Below are 20,206 nucleotides of genomic sequence, written 5' to 3' on the forward strand. Positions count from 1 at the left end.
CCTTCCTTCCTTCCTTCCTTCCTTCCTTCCTTCCTTCCTTCCTTCCTCCCTCCCTCCCTCCCTCCCTCCCTCCCTTCCTTCCTTCCCTCCCCCCTCCCTCCCTCCCTCCCTTTTTATGGGACACTTTACAAATTTGCGTGTCATCCTTGCACAGGGACCATGCTAATCTTCTCTGTATCATTCCAATTTTAAAAGAAGATGTGCTGCCAAAGCAAGCACTAAAAAGCTATTTTCTATCCCTTTCTTCTCAGTCAAGATAGGGCATTCTGTCTCTTCTCACTACCTCTAATCAGCTTCTTCACTTCCTTTCCAGGTTCAACGGGAAATCCCACCTGTCCAAACACTGTGTGAGACACCAGAAGTAGAGGCCTGCAAGCCTGCTTCCGCCATCTCCGATGCTCAGATGGGACAGGTCACCAGCGTCCTGTGTCTACCCCCACGTTTCTTGCTTGCTGGTAGGTGTGCTGCTTCCCCTACCCATCAACCCCAAACAGGGTTATGTTTCTCTCTCAGAGTATTTTTCTCTGTTACTAAATGTCTCCAACAAGGGGAAGGTCTTGGTGACTTACCTGTATGTCTTTGTAACTTCCAGCCTGAATCTTTAGAGAGCTGCTAACCTCCTGGTATCAAATGTCCATCCTTTTTCTATAGTTCATGACCATTTTTCCCATTCAGTGGGTGTGGGAAGGGACCAGTAAACAGATCTTACTTGGTACTGGAGAGGGAGAGTCTAATGACAGGTAGCCTTTCTTCTGGGGGCTAGAAATCTGAAGCCACAGATGTGCATTCTTCCTAGTTGCTTGCTATCCTGGGAGAGTACCTGGATTTTTTTTTTTTTTTTTTTTTTTTTTGAGACGGAGTTTCGCTCTTGTTGCCCAGGCTGGAGTGCAATGGCACGATTTTGGCTCACTGCAACCTCTGCCTCCCGGGTTCAAGCTATTCTCCTGCCTCAGCCTCCTGAGTAGCTGGGATTACAGGCATGTGCCACTATGCCCGGCTAATTTTTGTATTTTTAGTAGAGACGGAGTTTCTCCATGATGGTCAGGCTGCTCTCGAACTCCGGACTTCAGGTGATACACCCACCTCAGTCTCCCAAAGTGCTGGGATTATAGGTGTGAGCCACTGCACCCGATCTACCTGTATGTTTTGAGGGAATGGTTTTGTGTGTGTGTTTGTTTTTAATAATATCCGGACTGGTCCAAAAGGAAAGATGCTTTATCTAGTGTCTGTTTCCCAGGACCAGGAATCTGCCCATACTCATTCCCAGATGCCCCCAGGGAGTGGAAAATAGATGGCCATAAAGCAGAATCAACTACTAAGTGTTACTGTCTTGAGCTCAGGTGTCAGCTCTCCTCTGGGGCCTGTTGAGAGTTGGGGGGTCAGGTGTGGGCAGAGCATCTCCCTGCCTCCTGGGCATAGGAGGTGACATCAGGTTATCTTCTTGACCCTAGGCCTCCTCTCTCTGCAGTGCCTCTCTCATCCCTGCAATCCAGACAGCACATGCAGGAGCTCAAATAAGTGCCACCTCTGGGTAAGGTGCTCCCTCTCCTGGTAGGCTTATGGGTTGAGTTAGAGGTGAAGCAGGTGGGCTGAGGTAGACAGAAGGATAGGGCAGGTGTTAGCAAGAAACGTCCCTGGATGTAGTCAAGCAGTAAGTATTCGTGGGGTACCTTGAGCACCAGCATTTTTAACTTATCTACATGTCTGTCTACCAGGTTATCTGATTGCACAGAACAGCCCTGCTAGTTGGGCAGCTGCGGTCATGGTTTCTGCCACACGAGGGCACTGCTGGCCAATTAAAACTCATGCCCCTTAGCAGAAAGTTTGGGAATGAGGGCACCCTTTCTCCAAAACAGGGGTCAGAAACACTCCCAGAGAGCAGGTGCCCAAAAAGTGAGACAAATAATTGGTACCACTTGTTCTTCCTTTAAAGTGGCCTGAGACCTCTAAACACTTTGCCCTAGTGGCCTGACATCTCAATGTGCTTCCAGCTGAACTTGGGAAGCCCCCCTCTTTCCAGGCACTGAACACCTTGCAAAGGTGCTTCTTTCCCTCAAGGTGTAGCAGGTTCCAGCTGTGTGCCCCGTTGTCCCCCTGCCTTAATGGCAGTCACTTTCTGACCCAGACGGTGGAGGTGCCTGTGGTTTTTAGGGGAAAAAAATCTCTTATAATTGTTCTAAGAAAAGTATTTAGTTAGTGAGAAAGTGTTAGGGGTGACTGAAGCCTGGGAGAGTTAGTCTCCCTGTCACCTACTGCAGCACAAACCTATAGAATTCAAGATGGTCTAGTGAATGTTTACAGCCTCAGTGGCTGGAATACACCCCAGGACATTCCAGGGCTCTGAGCCAAAAATGGTGTCAGAAAGCTGGATAGGAGGGTGGGCTGCTTTGGGCCATGAGCCTCATACCCACCCTATATCAGACAGTGTTTCTGCTAGGGGTGCCAAATGGCCGTGGGGCCTCTATGGGACTGAGGACTCCACAATTGGCCCTCCATCTCCATGAAGCCCTTCCAGGCTGAACAGGCTAAGGGAGATGACAGAGGTTCTCCTCCTCCTTCCTGCCCCCATGCCTGAGGGCCCCTCCCCAGGAGGACAGCTTGATTAAACAGTCGGTGCTGCTGGAATTACTGCACAGCTGGCGCTCCCCCCAGCACCCCGAGCAGAGCAGCAGTGCAGATTAAAATCTCCAATTAGCGTTAAAGTGAAGTGAGGAGGTGCTGAGGCTGCCAAGGAGGCCAGGCAGGGGCCCTGGGTCGGCAAAACCCCCACTCTGGCCTGGATTCTGAGAGTCACCCTTAGTCACCCCTACTTTCCCAGCTCCTCTCCCAACAGCTTTCAGTGCCCATTAGCTTTGTATCGCTTGGGGCCAGAGGGCTTTGCAGAGGGGTGGAGGGGGGCAAATGCCTTACCTAAAATGCTAGGGATACCATAAGTATGGAGGAGAATGAGAGTGGGTCCGTGCTCATCAAGGGAGATACCCTACTCACTGCCTGCCAGGCAGCCAGGCCAAGGTGACTTCACACTACAGCTCTGCTCCTCCTTTTTGCTTGGAGAAAAGATAAACAGGACAGGTCCTTTTAAGTCCTTTACCTATAAAGTGCTAGGGGACATGATGCCCACATGAACATCTCTCTCTGCATATTTTATCCTATCTGACCCATCTGCTCCCACCCAAGTTATGGCTCCTTCCTCCCTCTCTCCATTCTTCTCTCATCTTTCCTGTGGGCAGTGGTAGGCACAGCCAGGCTTGGGAGCATCACCATGCCCTGCCACCTGGGTCCCAGCCTGCTCCTTGTTATATTCTTCCCAGTTTGGGGAAGAGCAGTGATATGCCAGGAATGGAGGCCTCAGACTCTCCCAATCCCTGATTTTTACATGTCGCCCCCGAGGCCCCTCTGCCATCTACACTTCTGCCCTTCATCCACCAAGTCCAAAAGGAAGGCATTATAGCTAGCCATGCCCTCTGACTGCCCTCTGCCCCTTTAAGGGAAATGGAAATGGGTACCCAGCTGACAACCTACTCACACCTCCAGAAATTAGACACCAGGGCATGGTGCCACCCTCCCAGGCTGGCACATGCTACCCTGGCAGAGGATCAAATAACCCCCCCATCATACCCTGCCCCATGTCTTCCTCTACTCTCTCCCTCATGCTTTCTCTCTCTCTCTCTCTCTCTCTCTCTCAGCTGAAAGCACAGCTGAGCCTTAAAAGGGGGGGTTGAGGGGGTGGAGAGACCAAGCTGGGGCAGGGGGGTATACAGCTCCAATAGCACGTTTTCACCTGCCATTTAATTGGATGTATTTTTAATTAATGGGACCTCAGGGACCAACATGAGACAATCTGATATCTGAATAGGGACAGGGGAGGGATTGGGTAAGGGAGGAGGATTGGGCCACTGGGTGCGGTTACCGAGAACCCAGGCCCATCAATCACTGGCCACTTTGCGTTCTGGCATGGAGAATAGCGAGGTGGAGGAGGGAGGGCACTGGGGAGAGGTGCCAGGATTTCCCCCCAACTGCCAGGACCTCCAAACGGATTGGAACTATACTGGTTGACTCAGGTCTGGAGCCCAAAATCACAGCCAGAATATGAGGTGAGGCTGTTTTCTTGCTCCTGGGGTTTTGTCTGGTTGGGCTTGTCCCAGGGAGTGCTATAAAATTGTGAAAGGAAGGTGGGGACAGAGCTTTGAGGTCCTTGTAGAGAGAAGACGAGCTATGGACCATAGAACCAGAGACTATGGAGAGACAGAGGAGAAGGGCAGGGTTCAGAGATATTTCTGTCCGTTTTGACATAAAATAAATGCCATGGAGATTACATTGCAAAATGGCATGCAAATGAGGCCTGATGCCTTTTGGGGTGTGAATCATAGAACCTTTCTGTTGCAAGAAAGGGAACTTGGCCAGGCGCGGTGGCTCACGCCTGTAATCCCAGCACTTTGGGAGGCCAAAGCGGGTGGATCACTTGAGGCCAGGAGTTCGAGACCAGCCTGGCCAACATGGTGAAACTCCATCTCTACCAAAAAACACAAAAAAATTAGCCGGGCATGGTGATGCGTGCCTGTAATCCTAGCTACTGGGGAGGCTGGGGTAGGAGAATCAGCCTGGGCAACAGAGCAAGATTCCATCTCAAAAAAAAAAAAAGGGAACTTGGAGCTAATCTTGCCCCACCACTTCATTTTGCAGATATGAAAAACAGGACCCAGAGAGGGGAAATCATTTGAATCTTGTCCTGGAATTGCTTTGTGTTCCTGGATTTGGAGAATTTCTGGGAACACAGGAAAAGGAAAGGTAGGTAGGTGTTGGGGGAGAAAAGTCAAGGGAAGAAGGTATGCAGGATATTATTCTCCATTGCTTGAAGTCTCAAGTTTCTATCCCCTGTCTTAGAAGCAACTTAGGGGAGTCATGGATAGGTTCAGCTTCTATGGAGCAATGTTGCGGGGACATTTCCTCTATACAGCCTGTTCCAGAGGTCATCTTATCCATTCTCTTGCTTCCAAGTACACAAATCCCCTACAGCCCCTGGCCTCTATGGAGTTTTACCGTGTCTTATAAGATCTACAGGGAAGGAAATGCATTATTTACCCCACCTCCTTAACCAAGAAGCAAAACCCCCAATCAAGACTAAATGTTGAGCTTTTTTTTTTAAATCTTATCACATATTTCCCTGTTGCAATATAATAAGCCACTGGATAAACTTATGCCAAAAAATGTATTAAGGAGTAGTTTTATACCTCTTGTCCCATGGTGAAGCCTAGAACAGAGACATAATTTAAATTCAAGGCCCTGAAGGCTGAATTAGAAACGCTTCTGAATTCATGTGGTGCCATGGCCTTAGAGCTCTTAGACCCCTCTGGCTCTTGTAGTGTTGATGTACACTGGAGAAAGGGGCAAGTTTCCAGCTGTACCCATCCCTATCCCCTTGCTTCCTTCACTGTTCACATGCTAGGGTTAGGAGGGAAGGAATGAAGGAGAAAGGGGGCTCTCCCATTAGGTTGCCAAGGTGGCATTTCTTGCCATCCTCCTCCTTCCTCAGAAAATTCAACATTTTTAGTTCCATGCTTCATGAGACTAAGTTAGGGTAGGGGCAAGGATAGGCACAGAGCTTGGAAAGCAGTGCCAGTAAAAACTTTATCACACTACCCAGGCCCCCAACACCCTTCCCCGACTCAAGAGTTGCCTTCTCTTCCCCATTTTATATCCCCAAATCCCCTGAGAAGAGCAGGATCTGCCAGAGTGCCCCCAGCCTCTCCCAGCCCTTCCTTCAGACTGAGTCATCTCCTTGGCTGTCTCATTGCCTGCCTTCTCGACTGCAGACAGGATGAGAAGAGCTCTCCTCAGATCCCTCCAAAACAGTTTGGAAATAATTTATCTAGGACCCCTTGCCTACTTCTAAGGGCCCCAGGGGTGTCAGCGGGAGGAAGGCTGTGCCAAGGGGCTGGAAAGGAAGATTCTCTTGTCAGGGGAGAGCAGATAAAAGCCTGAACGTGGTGACAAGGCAGAGGGTGAAGTTTGGGAAATGAGACCTGTAGTCCCACCTGTGGGGCTGGCTGCCTAATGTGTGGCAGGACATTTAGAGCAAGTATTGTTTGTAGGATTTATTAAATGGCTGCTGTTTACAGAGCTGCTGTTTCTACTCTGGGACACACAGCAGTGGAAAGGAGCATGCATTGAAGGAGAGAGGGTGGCAGGTTTTCCGTAAGCCCTGTTTTTCACCTGTTGTCTATCACTACTCCAACATATTGCAGTCATGTTAGAGCTAGGGCTAAAAGGCCCTAAAAGCATTCAGTCTAATCTGGGCGTTTCTCCAAGGAACAGAGCCTCCTTTCTTGTAACTCCTGTTACAAGATCTGCCTCCCACTCCTAAGGCTTTTTTGTTTATTTGTTTGTTTTTGAGATGGAGTCTCACTGTATTGCCCAGGCTGGAGAGTGCAGTGGCGTGATCTCGGCTCACTGCAACCTCTGCCTCCTAGGATCAAACGATTCTCCTGCTTCAGCCTCCCAAGTACCTGGGATTATAGGCATACACCACCATGCCCAGCTAATTTTTGTAATTTTAGTAGAGACGGGTTTCACCATATTGGCCAGGCTGGTCTCAAACTCCTGACCTCAAGTGATCTGCCTACCTCAGCCTCCCAAAGTACTGGGATTACAGGAGTGTGGCTCAGCCTCTCATTCCTAAGGTTTATACAAGGGTGCCAGGTCTTTGCGGGGAAGAGGGGTGACTTGAAGTGAGTGGAAGTTAAAAATGGTAGTACCCAGAATTTCCTGCACTTTGGAGAAAAGGGACTAGGTGAGGTGCTCAGTGTTAGCCTAGGGCTTAGCTCTTACTCTAATAGGACCTCTTTCCTCCTTCTCCCCTAAATTTTTCCCACTGGTTAAAGAGAGATCTGGATGTCTAAACCTCCCATCTTGACACCTTGGAGTTTATTAAGCAGGTCCACTCTCTGTAGCTTCCAAAGCCATGAAGAAAGGGAAGAAAGGCCAAGACAGGGGTAGATAGAGGTGGCAGTGCCATGGTGTCCATCAGCACCCAAGGAGAAAGGCCAAGGAGAAGAAGGTGACTAGAGAGGAAGCCAGGAGGAGATGCCTGCTCCTGAAACAGCATTCTTACCCCATCCTCTCCTGCTTCCCCACTCACATGCTGACAGGGCTGTTTGCCCAAGTGTGGCAGCTCGCCTGGCTAGTGATCCTGCTCTGCTGTGCAGGCAGCCAGCTCTCTGCCCCAGCACAGAGCACATGCTGAGGTCTCTCACACTCCTTTGCTCACTCATTTCCATGTGTCTATGTTGCGGATTCCTAGAAATGAAGGAAGGGACTGTGGGCTTGAAGATAGGAAGATGGCAGGCTCTGGGGCCCATTGGGCACATATCTGCCTGGCTGGAGGAAGGAAAGAGGAAGAAGGCTGCTGGTAGCTCAGCAAGCTCAAGGTTCTGGTGACTCACAGCAGTGGAGGTGGCTCACAAAAACAACAGAGGGGAAGGGGTCCAGGCCTGTTAGAGCTCTCTTTTGCCCCATATCTCCCCACTCTGAGCTCTGTGAATGAAGGTGCCTCATCTGGATTGTGGAGCAGGGGAGGCCCCAACCATGAAAAAAGAGGGAAATGGGAGAGAAGATAGCAGGGGAAACTGAGCATTCCCAGTGAAAGGTATCTCAGTGAGGAAAGGATAGGAGAGGCCAGTTATTCTTGCCCTACTGTATTCGTTGGGTGCACAGGGGGTATGGGGCATCCACCTGTGCTAGGGTAGCTCAGTGCCCCTGGGTACTTCACAGAAGAGGGGCTTCCTAGGCAAACACAATTACTCCTCCCTGTCCTCTCTTGCCTGCCCAGAACTCTAGGTACCCAGCTGACACTAAATTTTTAGAAGTAAAACAAGCTGTGTTATAACACCAGAACCTGGAAGGATAACTGCTGGGTCTCAGTACTCTCCTTTCTGGAAACAGACACCTGGGACAAGAGAGAAGTAGCTAGGGACTCCTACGTTGGCTGAACCAAGGTAGTGGTGCAGGCTGTGGAGGTGGGTGCAGAACCATAGCTCTTCAGACATGTCAATTTCCTCTTCCCTTGTGTGCCAGGTGGGCAGTATGCATCGTCTCCATTTTTCTGAAGGGGGGATAATAAGGTACTGTGTTTGAGGTCACACCAGGGAAAAGAGGCCAGAAAGTGGACCAGAAGAACATTCATGCCTTGGACTCCAGTCCCAGGGGCCTATACTGGATCTGGTAAAGAGTAACAGCTAGGATAGCCGGGCACAGCAGCTCACACCCGTATTCCCAGCACTTTGGGAGTCCGAGGTGGGTGGATCACGAGGTCAGGAGATAGAGACCATCCTGACCAACATGGTGAAACCCCGTCTCTACTAAAAATACAAAAATTAGCTGGGTATGGTGGTGGGCGCCTGTAGTCCCAGCTACTCAGGAGGCTGAGGCAGGAGAATCTCTTGAGCCCGGGAGGCAGAGGTTGCAGCGATCTCTGAGTTGAGATCGCGCCACTGCACTCCAGCCTTCCAGCCTGGGCAACAGAGCGAAACTCTGTCTCAAAAAAAAAAAAAAGTAACAGCGATCTTACTTGCCAGCATATCCAGACACATAATAGTAAATATCCGGCTGGCGCAATGGCTTACACCTGTAATCCCAGCACTTTGGGAGGCCGAGGCAGGCGGATCACAAGGTCAGGAGATGGAGACTATCCTGGCTAATATGGTGAAACCCCATCTCTATTAAAAATGCAAAAAATTAGCCGGGCATGGTGGCAGGTGCCTGTAATCCCAGCTACTCAGGAGGCTGAGGCAGGAGAATCGCTTGAACCCGGGAAGCAGAGGTTGCAGTGAGCCGAGATCACACCACTGCACCACTGTAATCCAGCCTGGGTGACACAGCAAGACTCTGTCTCAAAAAATTAATTAATTAATTAATTTAAAAATAAACATCCCATCTTCAGAGAAGGATGGACTAAGAGGAGGAGGGTTCTGTGACAGAGCCTGAGTTCTCATTTGCCTATTTCTGTTCCTTTCATTGCTGGCAGCTCTGCTCTCCTGCCAGGATGAGGGACCCTCTGCCCACTTGCTCCTGGTGGTCCAGAGATGGCTTTGGTTAGAAAAAGGACAGATGATTAGCCACTCCTTGTGTAGGAAGACAGGAAGAGCTCCATTCCCCAAGCTCTCCTGGGCAGTATGAAAAGCCCCAGGTTCCCTGCTGGGACATATATAATAAAGCTCAGTGCTGAACTAAACCAACAACCTGGCCCTGGGTATAAAAGTAGTACTGTGAGGGGGATCTTGGGTCCACCAGGCCAGATGTAAGCAGGTGTAGGGAGTTCAGCCCTGGGAGAGATATAAGAAGCATGCCATGGCCAGGCGCAGTGGCTTATGCCTATAATCCCAGCCCTTTGGGGGGCCGAGGTGGGCAGATCGCTGGAGCTTAGGAGTTCGAGACCAGCCTGGGAAACATAGTGAAACCTCATCTCTACACACACACACACACACACACACACACAATTAGCCAGGTGTGGTGGCATACATCTCTAGTCCCAGCTACTTAGGAGGCTGAGGTAGGAGGATTGCTTGAGCCTGGGAGGTGGAGATTGCAGTAAGCCAAGATTGTGCCGCTGCACTCCAGCCTGGGCAACAGAGTGAGACCCTGTCTCAAAAAAAAAAAAAAAAAGAAAGAAAGAAAAGAAAAGAAAGAAAAAAAAGAAAACATGCCATGATACCACATGCTCCCTAATCTTCTACTTTCTCAAACCCTATTTTCTGCCTGCCTTTTCTTTCACCTTCCTTTAGCCAACTTCATTCCTGGCTACCTCATCCCCTCCAGTCTGAAAGGACGTGGTAAGTAGTTGTCTGTTCCCTATGCTTTTCTCTCACTCTCCTCCTCTTCTCCCAGCTCCCAAATGAGAGCTCTCCCTGTTTCAACTCTTTCCAGTGAATGCCACCAGGATCTGAACCCAAGATCTCCAGCCTCCGTCACCATCCTGACCCTGAGAATGCCACTGGGATGGGGAGAACTTGCCAGTCTTCATCCTTCCCCACAAGTGTACTGAGGCCAGGACAGGTATGTCCACTGCCATGAAGGACCCTGCCCTGGAGCAGAGGGCAGCCATAGGGGTACAGTGGGGTCCCAGCCCTAAATGTGTGTATGCCAGTGCATTGGGCACACTGGTTTATTAGTGTTATTTCAGCATTGTGATGCAGAGAGAGTAAGTGTAACAGCTGCTCCTTGCTTGCAGTGTTTATTGTTACCTAGAGACAACCTCCTGGCTTTTTCCCAGCTCCCCCTCCCCCCCAGCCCAACCCCCTCCCTGCCAACAATCCCGCTCTCCCCACACTGATGGGAAATTTATAGCTTGCCCATACCATGCCTTTAACCCTCTCCTGTCCATAAGGTAGATGGGCTGAGGGAAGCCAAGTGAGCGGCAGGCATGCTTGGGTACCAGCAGGGTAGAATAATGTGTGGAGGAGGGAGGGGGCAATTGACACCCATCCCCTCCATTCTGTGTGTCCAGTCTTAGGCCCCTGCTGCCCTCCTGGCTCTCAGTGGAGAGAAAAGAGGAAGTAAATTTGGACCTAGCCTTGAGATCCTGGAAGAGCTCCTTTGGATCTAGCCTTGGGATCCTAGCATCTCTTCACAAAATTATGATCTTCCTTGGGCATCTTTAAGCCACCAGTTGGGTTGCCTGCACCTGAGCAAATACAGCCAGGTAGTATTGAAACAGAAGGGTAAATACAGAGTGGGAGGACCCTCAGATCCCTCCTTTATGTCTGAGAGAGAGGTAGCTGTAGAGATGTCATATCAAGACAAGAGGCACTGGCTTGAGAAATGCTGGCTGGACTTCTACAGCTGGGTAGATGTCAGACATGAAGCCCGCTGCTGAGTCTGGTGGGAGAAACTGCCCACCTTAACGTCACCCTGAGCCCAGCACTAAGATCCTGAGAGACTGGCCAGGCGCGGTGGCTCATGCCTGTAACCCCAGCACTTTGGGAGGCTGAGGCAGGCGGATCACGAGGTCAGGAAATCAAGACCATCCTGGCTAACACAGTGAAACCCCATCTCTACTGAAAATACAAAAAAATTAGCCAGGCGTGGTGGCGGGCGCCTGTAGTCCCAGCTACTTGGGAGGCTGAGGCAGGAGAATGGCGTGAACCCCGGGAGGCGGAGCTTGCAGTGAGCCAAGATCGCGCCACTGCACTCCAGCCTGGGTGACAGAGCGAGACTCCATCTCAAAAAAAAAGGATCCTAAGAGATCCCCGGGTCATTCTCTAAGCTGGTCTTTTTGGTCTGGTTATGCTGCTGCTTTTTACTTTTCCTTCCTGGGTCATTTTCTCCTACACATCTTCTAGTTTGATACCTTGGGGTAGATCCAAGAGACTGAGAAGATGGAGGCATCCTAGTCATGACCTCAACAAAGCTGGGGAAAGAAAACTCCTTCCGTCCTCTCTTGACCTTTCATGGAGGGGCACTATGTCTTCCACTCAGCATCCTCACTGGAAACAGAAGAGAGGAAAAGGCATCAGATTTTAGCAGAAAGGATAGAGGGTAGACATATGGAAAAACTTACTCATGAGATGAAAGACTTCAGATTGGACCTGCTTCTCTTCTGAGATTTTTCTTCTGCCTGCCGGTTTGTTTTTGTGTCTACCTAAGAAGCATTGGATGAACCAGGGTTACTTTTCCAGGCCTCTTCCACACAGCCTCAGCACAGTTTCCATACAGTGCACTGCTTCTCGGTTCTTCTAAATGTAATGTAGTATATATGGTGGTTAGATCACAAGTTTTGGAGACAGACAGCTCTGGGTTCCAGTGCCTTCTCTACCACTTACCAGCTGTGCTACCTTGGTAATTCACTTAACCTCTTTGAGTCCTAGTTTTCTTGTAAAATGCAGATAAACAACTACTCCTTAAGTCTGTTGTGAGAATTTCATGAAATAATGTGTGTAAAGCACCTACAACAGTGCCTGATACGCAGTAGATGCTCACTCAACAGTGGATGGTGCAAGAGTACTACTACTTTTATGAAGTTAGCAGGGCTGATATTGCTTCAAAGACTTTGTGAGTTCCCTGAGATTAAAGGCTGAATGTATGTGCATATGCTGGGGGAGAATGTAGTTTTCTACATGATGTGGAGTAGGGGTGGCCATCCTCTGGAAAGAAAGTAGTCCCAATCCTTGACTCAGACTCCTCAAGAAATCAGTTACCCCATTCCTATGCCTCTCAAGCCAGAGTACCTTGGCCACTGTTCTGCCTGGAAGTTCAGCTTCATCCAGGATGGAGGTGGGAGAGATAGTCATTAGAAGGATAGCAACAACTAGCATTTGCTAGGCACTTTACAGTTTGTTAATTACATTTATCTACATTAACTCTTTTGATACCCAGAACAACCCAGTAAAGAGAACTCCATTTATTGATGCCTGTATGCCAGGCATTGTACTGAGTGTGTTTTTTAAAGTATGTTTAAAGACTATAGAGTATTTCATCCACTGGATATGCTGTGATTTATGAGGCTCATCCCCTATTTTGAATCATTTAGATATTTTTACTATTATAAAAAATACCACAGTGAATATCCAAACAAATAAAACTTCATGCATTTTATTTTATTTTATTTTATTTTTTGAGACAGAGTTTTGCTCTTGTTGCCCAGGCTGGAGTGCAATGGTGCAGTCTCGGCTCACTGCAACCTCTGCCTCCTGGATTCAAGTGATGGATTCTCCTGCCTCAACCTCCCAAGTAGCTGGGATTATAGGCGTGTGCCACCATGCCTGGCTAATTTTCGTATTTTTAGTAGAGATGGGGTTTCACCATGTTGACCAGGCTAGTCTTGAATTCCTGACCTCAGGTGATCCACCCTCCTTGGCCTCCCAAAGTGTTGGCATTACAGGCGTGAGCCACTGCACCCAACCTTCATGCATTTTAAATAGTTAATTCTGAGAAGTGGAATTATTGGTCAATGGATACAAATACCCACCTCCCATGGTTGTGTTCATTTTATTGATGTACCCTAATGAGAATAATAATTATTAGTCTTCCTTGTTGGAATTCTACATTGGAAACACAAGGCGGCCCCTTTTCCCTCCTATACCCAACAGAGACATTAATAATCTATCAAAGCTTTTAAAACTGAGATCATTGTAGATCCACATGCAGCTGTAAGAAATAATACAGAGAGGTCTCTTGTACATTTTGCCCACTTTCACCAAATGGTAACATTTTATGAAACTGCAATATAATGTCACAACCAGAATATTGACCTTGATATAATCTACCAGTCATATCCAGATTTCTCTAGTTGTATTTGTTCTCATATGTGTATATATTAAGTACTATGCAATTTTATTACCTGTGTAATTTTGTGTATCTACCACTACAGTCAAGAAGCTGAACAGTTTTAACACAACAAGAATTCTTCATGTTGCCCTTTTATAATCATACCTCCTTCCCTCCCACCCACCTCATCCCCTCCCTAACCCTTGCCACCACTAATCTGTCTTCTTCTAAAATTTCATAGTTTCAAAAATGTAATACTAGAGTACATAACTTTTTAGATTGTCTTTTTTTAATGTTTTAGAAACAGGATCTTGCTCTGTCACCCAGGATGGAGTACAGTGGCTCAATCATAACTCACTGCAGCCTTGAAAGCCTGGGCTTATTAGCTGGGCATGATGGCATGCTCCCATAGTCCCAGCTACTTGGAAGACTGAGGTGGGAGGATCTCTTGAGCCTCAGAGGCAGAGATTGTGGTAAGCCAAGATCACGCCACTGCACGCCAGCCTGGTGACAGAGCAAGACCTCATCTCATAAAAAAGAAAAAATGTTAAAAAAAAAAAAAAGACAAGAAAAAATCCTGGGCTCAAGGGATCCTCCAGCCTCAGTCTCCTAAGTGGCCAAGACTACAGGTGCCTGCCACCATGCCAGACTAATTTTTAAATTTTTGTAGGAATGTAAAATGGAGCCTTGCTATGTTTGCCCAGGGTGATCTTAAACTCCTAGCTGTGAGCAGTGTTCCTGCCTTAGCCTCTCAAGTTGCTGAGATTACAGGCATGAGCCACTGTGCCTAGGTTGTCTTTTTTCATGCAGCATAATTCCCCGGAGATCTGAGTTTTTATGTGGATCAATAGTTCATTCCTTTTATTTATTCCATGGTATGAATATACCACAGTTTGTTTGGCCAGTTACCTGTAGAAGGATATCTGGACTAATTCCAGTTTTTGGCTATTACAAATAAAGCTGCTATGATCATTCACGTACAGATTTTTGTGTGAACATAAACATTTTTTTATATTACCAGGTTGCCCATCAACAAGGTTCTCTCACTTTGTACTCATTAGCAATGAATGAAATAGCTCATTTCACTTGTTTGCTGAATGTTTTATATTCATAATTATTAAACTTCTTAATTGGGCATGGCACTACTATTATCTCCATTTTATAGATGTGGAAGATTGAGGCTCATGTTAAGTCATTTTCCCAAGATCACATTATGTTAAGTGACAAAGAAGAGCCTGGAATCCAAGATAATAAGGCTCTTTCCACCACAGCTGACTTTTCAGGTGGAGGCCTTTCTACACTTCACTAAGGTTGCTGAAAAGAGGGTGTGGGTGCTACTAGCAGAGAGATGTTGGGGGCAGGGAGAGCCTGGAGCAGCCTGGGTCAACTCAGGTCCTCACAGCCAACTTCAGTCCATAGATCAAAAGAGTGGCACAGGCCAGGTCGGGTGGCTCACGCCTGTAATCCCAGCTCTTTGAGAGGCTGAGGCAGGTGGATCACTTGAGGTCCAGGAATTTGAGACAAGCCTGGCCAACAGGGTGAAACCCCGTCTCTACTAAAAATGCAAAAATTAGCCGGGCGTGGTGGCAAACACCTATAATCTCAGCTACTCGGAAAGCTGAGGCAGGAGAATCGCCTCCACCAGAAGGTGGAGGCTGCAATGAGCCGAGATCATGCCGCTGCACTCCAGCCTGGGCAACAGAGCAAGACTCTGCCTCAAAAAAAAAAGCAGCAGTGTCATAGTGTCATGGAGCGGGGGACCTGTGCCCTTGAAATTGTTTCCCCTTTGCCAGAGAACAAGGCTGAAGTGAATGGTGCCCTTGAACAATCTATCCAAACACTTGAGACCTGGAATGGGGAAGGGAGGACCCAGCCTTTGGATGCCTATCAGAGGATGAGATATTAAGGTCCTCTTTGGAAATGTGCAGCCGAATGTGTCTATGAGGCCTGAGGAAATTGAGACTGATGATAAGTGAGCTCTCTATTCTGAGGGAGATATATCACTTTTTGTTGTTTTTGAACAGGGGAACTATAGTTCATTTATAAGCCCACACATCCACACACACCCCTTGGGCAGGCTCAGTGTCTAGGACGTGGTAGAGAGGGAATGAGCACAGTGGAAGCAAACATGCCAGTTCGGTGCTTAGTGCTGACTTTACCACTGTTCTTCATGGCAACTGAACTCATGGACAGCTCAGGAGAAGCTAGAGAAATTGTTTTGTCTGTCCCTCAGCCTCTGGGGCACTGGTTGAAGCTGACAGGTGGAAACTTAGAGTTGGCCCAGACACGATGAATGTAGAGATGCCAATTTGTAGGAGAGTAGGTTTGGCTCCTCTCCTGGGAGTTCTGTGTGGCCAAAGGCTCCCACCTCCCACCTCCTGCTGGAGCTGGCTCTTTTATAGTTGATGTTACCATTGCTCTCTTGGCCTATTCCAGCAGCTGTAGACTCCTAACAGTTTTCCCCATTCACTTACAGCTGCAGAATCAGGCTAAGATTACATACCACTCCTCCATCTTCTTGGGCCCATCAGGAACAGCGTATCTCCCAGTGGTACCCACTGTCCCTGCCCAGTAGTCCCAGCCATGTGGGATATAAACACTGAGGCTAGACCTGGAATGGGGACTGTAAGGATTATATAGGCACCACACTGTATCATCGAAACAACTAGAGATACCCATTCTGAACCTCTGTCCTCTGGTTGGAGGTTCTTAGACAAAGGGAGACCACTCTTTAGTAGCTCTTTCACCTCCACCCACACTGAGAGTTTCTGGCTCTGGGAGGTCCTGACTGTGGCTGGGAAGACAGCTACCTTCTCTTAGAGTCAAGATGGTGAGGAAATCTCAAGACCTCTCCCTGCCTTGTTCCCTTTCCTTGGCTGCTTCTCTATTCAGGTCCCCTCCTCTCCTGGTACCACTCCATTCCCATTCCTTCTTTCTCTTCTCCTCTCTCTCTCTCAGCAAGTTTTTTATGTGATTACAGGCACTGCATGGTAATTAGTGCTAAACTCATTTGCACAACTACAGTTAATTGGCTACAACAATTAATTAATGTGTTGGAAATTTGGCACTGGAAAAAAAAGTTTGTCATCAAAAAAAGGGCAAAAAATTGTAGAGTGAGGTACCCATAAAAATTGAGGGTAGGCTTCAAAAGCCCAGCTGGGCCTCAAACTTCAGGCCTGCCTCAGCTGCTTTTCCACTCTCAACTTCAACGCAATTTCCTCTCTCATTTTTTTTCTCCTTTCTTTCTCTGTCTCTCTCCTCTCTCTTTTTTTTTCTTTCTTTTTCTTCTTTTTTTTTTTTTTTTTTTTTTACAACTTAAGCAAACTCATTTCCCTGATAAAATATAGCATGACTAATGGCTAGAGCATGTAAAAATCATTGGGAAAATGTCCTTGGAAGACGAATGCATTTTCAGCAGAATAATTAACTTAATTAACAAATTCACATGCATATTCATCAGGCTATTAATGTCTTCTCGGCTCAGCTTGATGAACATTGCGGTAATAACCATCTCATTTACATACTGCATTCTACTGCGATCCAAAACAGAGACAACATACAGGCGTATACACACACACACACACACACACACACTCACACACACGAATACACACAACATGCCTGGGCCGCTCTTGACTTCCAGGTTGTCTGGGAGAGTGTGTGTGTAAGCGAGGCAGGGTAGGGAGTGGGTGAGTGGGAACCTTGACTGGGTGGTGTGATCTTTAGATGGCCATGAGTCAGGTGGGCTAGGGATACCCACATGTAAATGTCTGAGGGAACTCAATATTCTCTCTCTCTCTCTGCCTCTTTTTCCTTGTTTCCATTTCTCTGTGTCATTTTCTCTCTTCTCTTGCTTCCCGCCGCCCCCCCCCCCCCAATATCTCTCTAGGGAAAAACTTGGTATCCGTGCCAACTTTTTTCCCCCTCCCCTCCTCCCTCTCTCTTCTCCTTCCACTCTCCCAACTGCTGCCAGCCGGCATCAGCGCCGAATTGCCATCTCCTTGAGCTCTCTGTGGAGCAATCTCAGAGAGCAGTAAGGTGTGACGCGGAGCTCTGCCGGCTTCGCAGCACCGCCTGCGGAAAGAGCGCAGGATGGCGGAGGAAGATTAAGAGAAATCGCAAGCAGGGCTCGGCTGCCATTGGTGTGTGCAAACGCCGAGGAGGAAGGGAGAGGGAGAGTGAGGAAGGGGGGGAGAGAAAGGGGGAAAAAACCAGCAGCTGTCGGCCTAATTCTTCTAACACTCTGCTTGTGGTCATATTAGAAAAACAGATTATGCCCCTCGGTGCCACTCACTTATACTTGACATACGTTAATGTTCTATATCTCCATTTTCCGGTTCTTGATGACGGTGGACTTGAGGTCGAGGAGGATGGAGGCCTGGGTGGCCAAGGGGCACAAAAAAGCCCTGTCCTCTCATTCTCTCCTGACCTTGAACCCCAGTCTGCACTCGCCCTTTAAAAAGCAAGCCAGTTTACATCTGATGCCACCATTTGGTGTTTCGCAGCCCCTTATGAGATGCAGAGGTCAGAGGATACCTGGAGCCCTTAACCCTAAGTCACCCCTCCTTCATAGTCTTAATAGGTCACTTTAGCACGAAGTCAGACCAGCTTTTGTGGCACTACCCCCCAAACTTTCTATGGGCTCTCTCCCTCAAATCAGAAGTTGAGGGTCAGAGAAGGGAGTCTATGATAGTGTATGTCCCAAGAGGGGGTTACAGAAAAAGCCATAAGCAAAACAAGGCCAGGATTGTTTCTGGGTTGCTATGGAAACCAGGTTCCCTCCTTCCGGCAGGAATGGAGGAGTGCCTCAGGCCTTCCTGCTACCACCAATCCTGAGGGTTGTAAAGGCGGAGTTTGCTAAGGCCTGGGGAAAGGGCTGGTCTTGGAGGACAAACCAACCATTCCCTACAGCTGGCCTGCCATTCAGAGGTCTTTGACCCCCACCTTTCCTACCCTCCCACCCCTATATTCAGTCAAAGGAGGCTTTTTCCTCTGGTGCCTTGTCCTCTATGGAGACCTGTTGCTTAGCAACCACTTGTGCTTTCTTCTTAATAACTCACAGGGATGGAGAGATAAAATATCTGTGTCTATATTCAGTTCCCCTCCCCTGTCTATTTATATTTAATAACTGAAGCCCTGTCTTGGGTTCCCTTAGCACCTGCCTTAGAGAGCTCTTAGAGGGATTATCCGCAGCCTGAAGAAAGAAGGTTACAACTGAGGAAGACCTTCTGAACAGGGAAGAGTGGAAGAAAAGACTGGAGTAGGTAGAGCATCAAGGGAAGCTGTGGAAACATATTTTCTTAAGTACAGGTAGAGAGGGGAAACAAAATATTTAGAACTTGGAATGTGAGAAGGGGGGATATCCACAGAAATTCTTAAGGGACAGCTCCAGGTCCTTGAGTGGACCCTAACAGCTGCTTCCAGGCTGGCATTTTCCACTTTCCACACCCTTCCCTGCCCCTGCTTCCTGGCCACTTCCAGTCTATGTCCCTCTCATATTTCTTTTGTTTGTTTGTTTGTTTGTTTGTTTGTTTGTTTTGAGATGGACTCTTGCTCTGTCGCCCAGGCTGGAGTGCAGTGGTGCGATCTCAGAGCACTGCAAGCTCTGCCTCCCGGGTTCACGCCATTCTCCTGCCTCAGCCTCCCTAGTAGCTGGGACTACAGGCGCCTGCCACCATGCCTGGCTAATTTTTTAGTATTTTTAATAGAGACAGGGTTTCACCATGTTAGCCAGGATGGTCTCAATCTCCTGACCTCGTGATCTGCCTGCCTCGGCCTCCCAAACTGCTGGGATTACAGGTGTGAGCCATTGCGCCTGGTCTGTTTGTTTGTTTGTTTAAAAAAAAAAAAAAATGGAGTTTCGCTCTTCCTGCCTAGGCTGGAGTACAGTGGCACGATCCCAGCTCACTGCAAGCTGTGCCTCGCAGGTTTAAGCGATTCTCCTGCCTCAGCCTCCCAAGTAGCTAGGATTACAGGCACATGCCACCACATCCAGCTAATTTTTGTATTTTTAGTAGAGACGAGGTTTCATCATGTTGGTCAGGCTGGTCTCGAACTCCTGACCTCAGGTGATTCGCCCACCTCAGCCTCCCAAAGTGCTGGGATTACAGGCGTGAGCCACCGCGCCCAGCTTCCCTCTCATATTTCTATCTGTAAGTGGCCTGTTGGATCTCCAGTTTCCTAGCGTCTGGATGTTGGTATCCAGGAGAGGGGGCTCTGCTGATGTTTGTCCCCCAAGGTCTGGGTACCTCCCAGTTTTGCAGTCACTAGGAATGAGTTCTTCTGAGTTCTCCGCTGGAAAATCCCACACCTGACCTGGCAGTGGGGGTGTACAATAACCAAAAAATGAGCAAGGAAGGTCTACAGTAGCCTAGGCCTGTATGCAGAGTCAGGAGACTTAGATTTAGTCACTTCTCCTTACTCTCCTGTGATCCCAGATTATTATCCACTTGATCTTTTAAAGCCTTTGTTGCCTCATCTGTAAGCCAGGAATAATAATAATGTTTACCTTACTGGACTTTAGCAGGATCAGTTAAAGTAATATGTGAAAGAAAACATGCCGCAAACGATCACATTTAACTAAAATATTATTTTAAGGTCTGAAAAAGGTCTGATTGCTAGGGAGAGGGAGGCATCATGAATCCAGCCCAGCCCTGGACTTAGGAGTGCTCCTTCCCACAACTCTCCCGGCCTCTGGTCTTCCATTAGTTTGTTGGCAAGAGGGGTATGACTCTGCCCTCTGGTCTTTGGGGCAAGGAGCTATAAAAATCAAAATCAAACACGAAGCAGTCTAGGGAGAGTCGTGCAGTGTTGTCCCTATCATCTTACCTCAGACCCAACCTCTGGCCTCTAGTTTTCAGCTGCCGAGAAAGCAGCCCTACTGACACCCAACCCTGACCCTCTGCCCTTTTCGGCGGTCAGCACCTTTGCTGCCATCGTGCTAGCT

General features: G+C 48.3%; 1 non-coding gene across 1 annotated transcript; it reads right to left on the minus strand.

The window, feature by feature from the left end:
- Positions 1-109: 109 nt before the first annotated feature.
- LOC112610551 lies at positions 110-219 on the minus strand. The gene has a single exon (XR_003116428.1). It is a non-coding gene; the product is annotated as a U6 spliceosomal RNA (small nuclear RNA).
- Between the last annotated feature and the right edge of the window lie 19,987 nt (positions 220-20,206).

The sequence above is a fragment of the Theropithecus gelada genome, chromosome 16 (assembly GCF_003255815.1).
Source record: "Theropithecus gelada isolate Dixy chromosome 16, Tgel_1.0, whole genome shotgun sequence".
Classification (NCBI taxonomy): domain Eukaryota; kingdom Metazoa; phylum Chordata; class Mammalia; order Primates; family Cercopithecidae; genus Theropithecus; species Theropithecus gelada.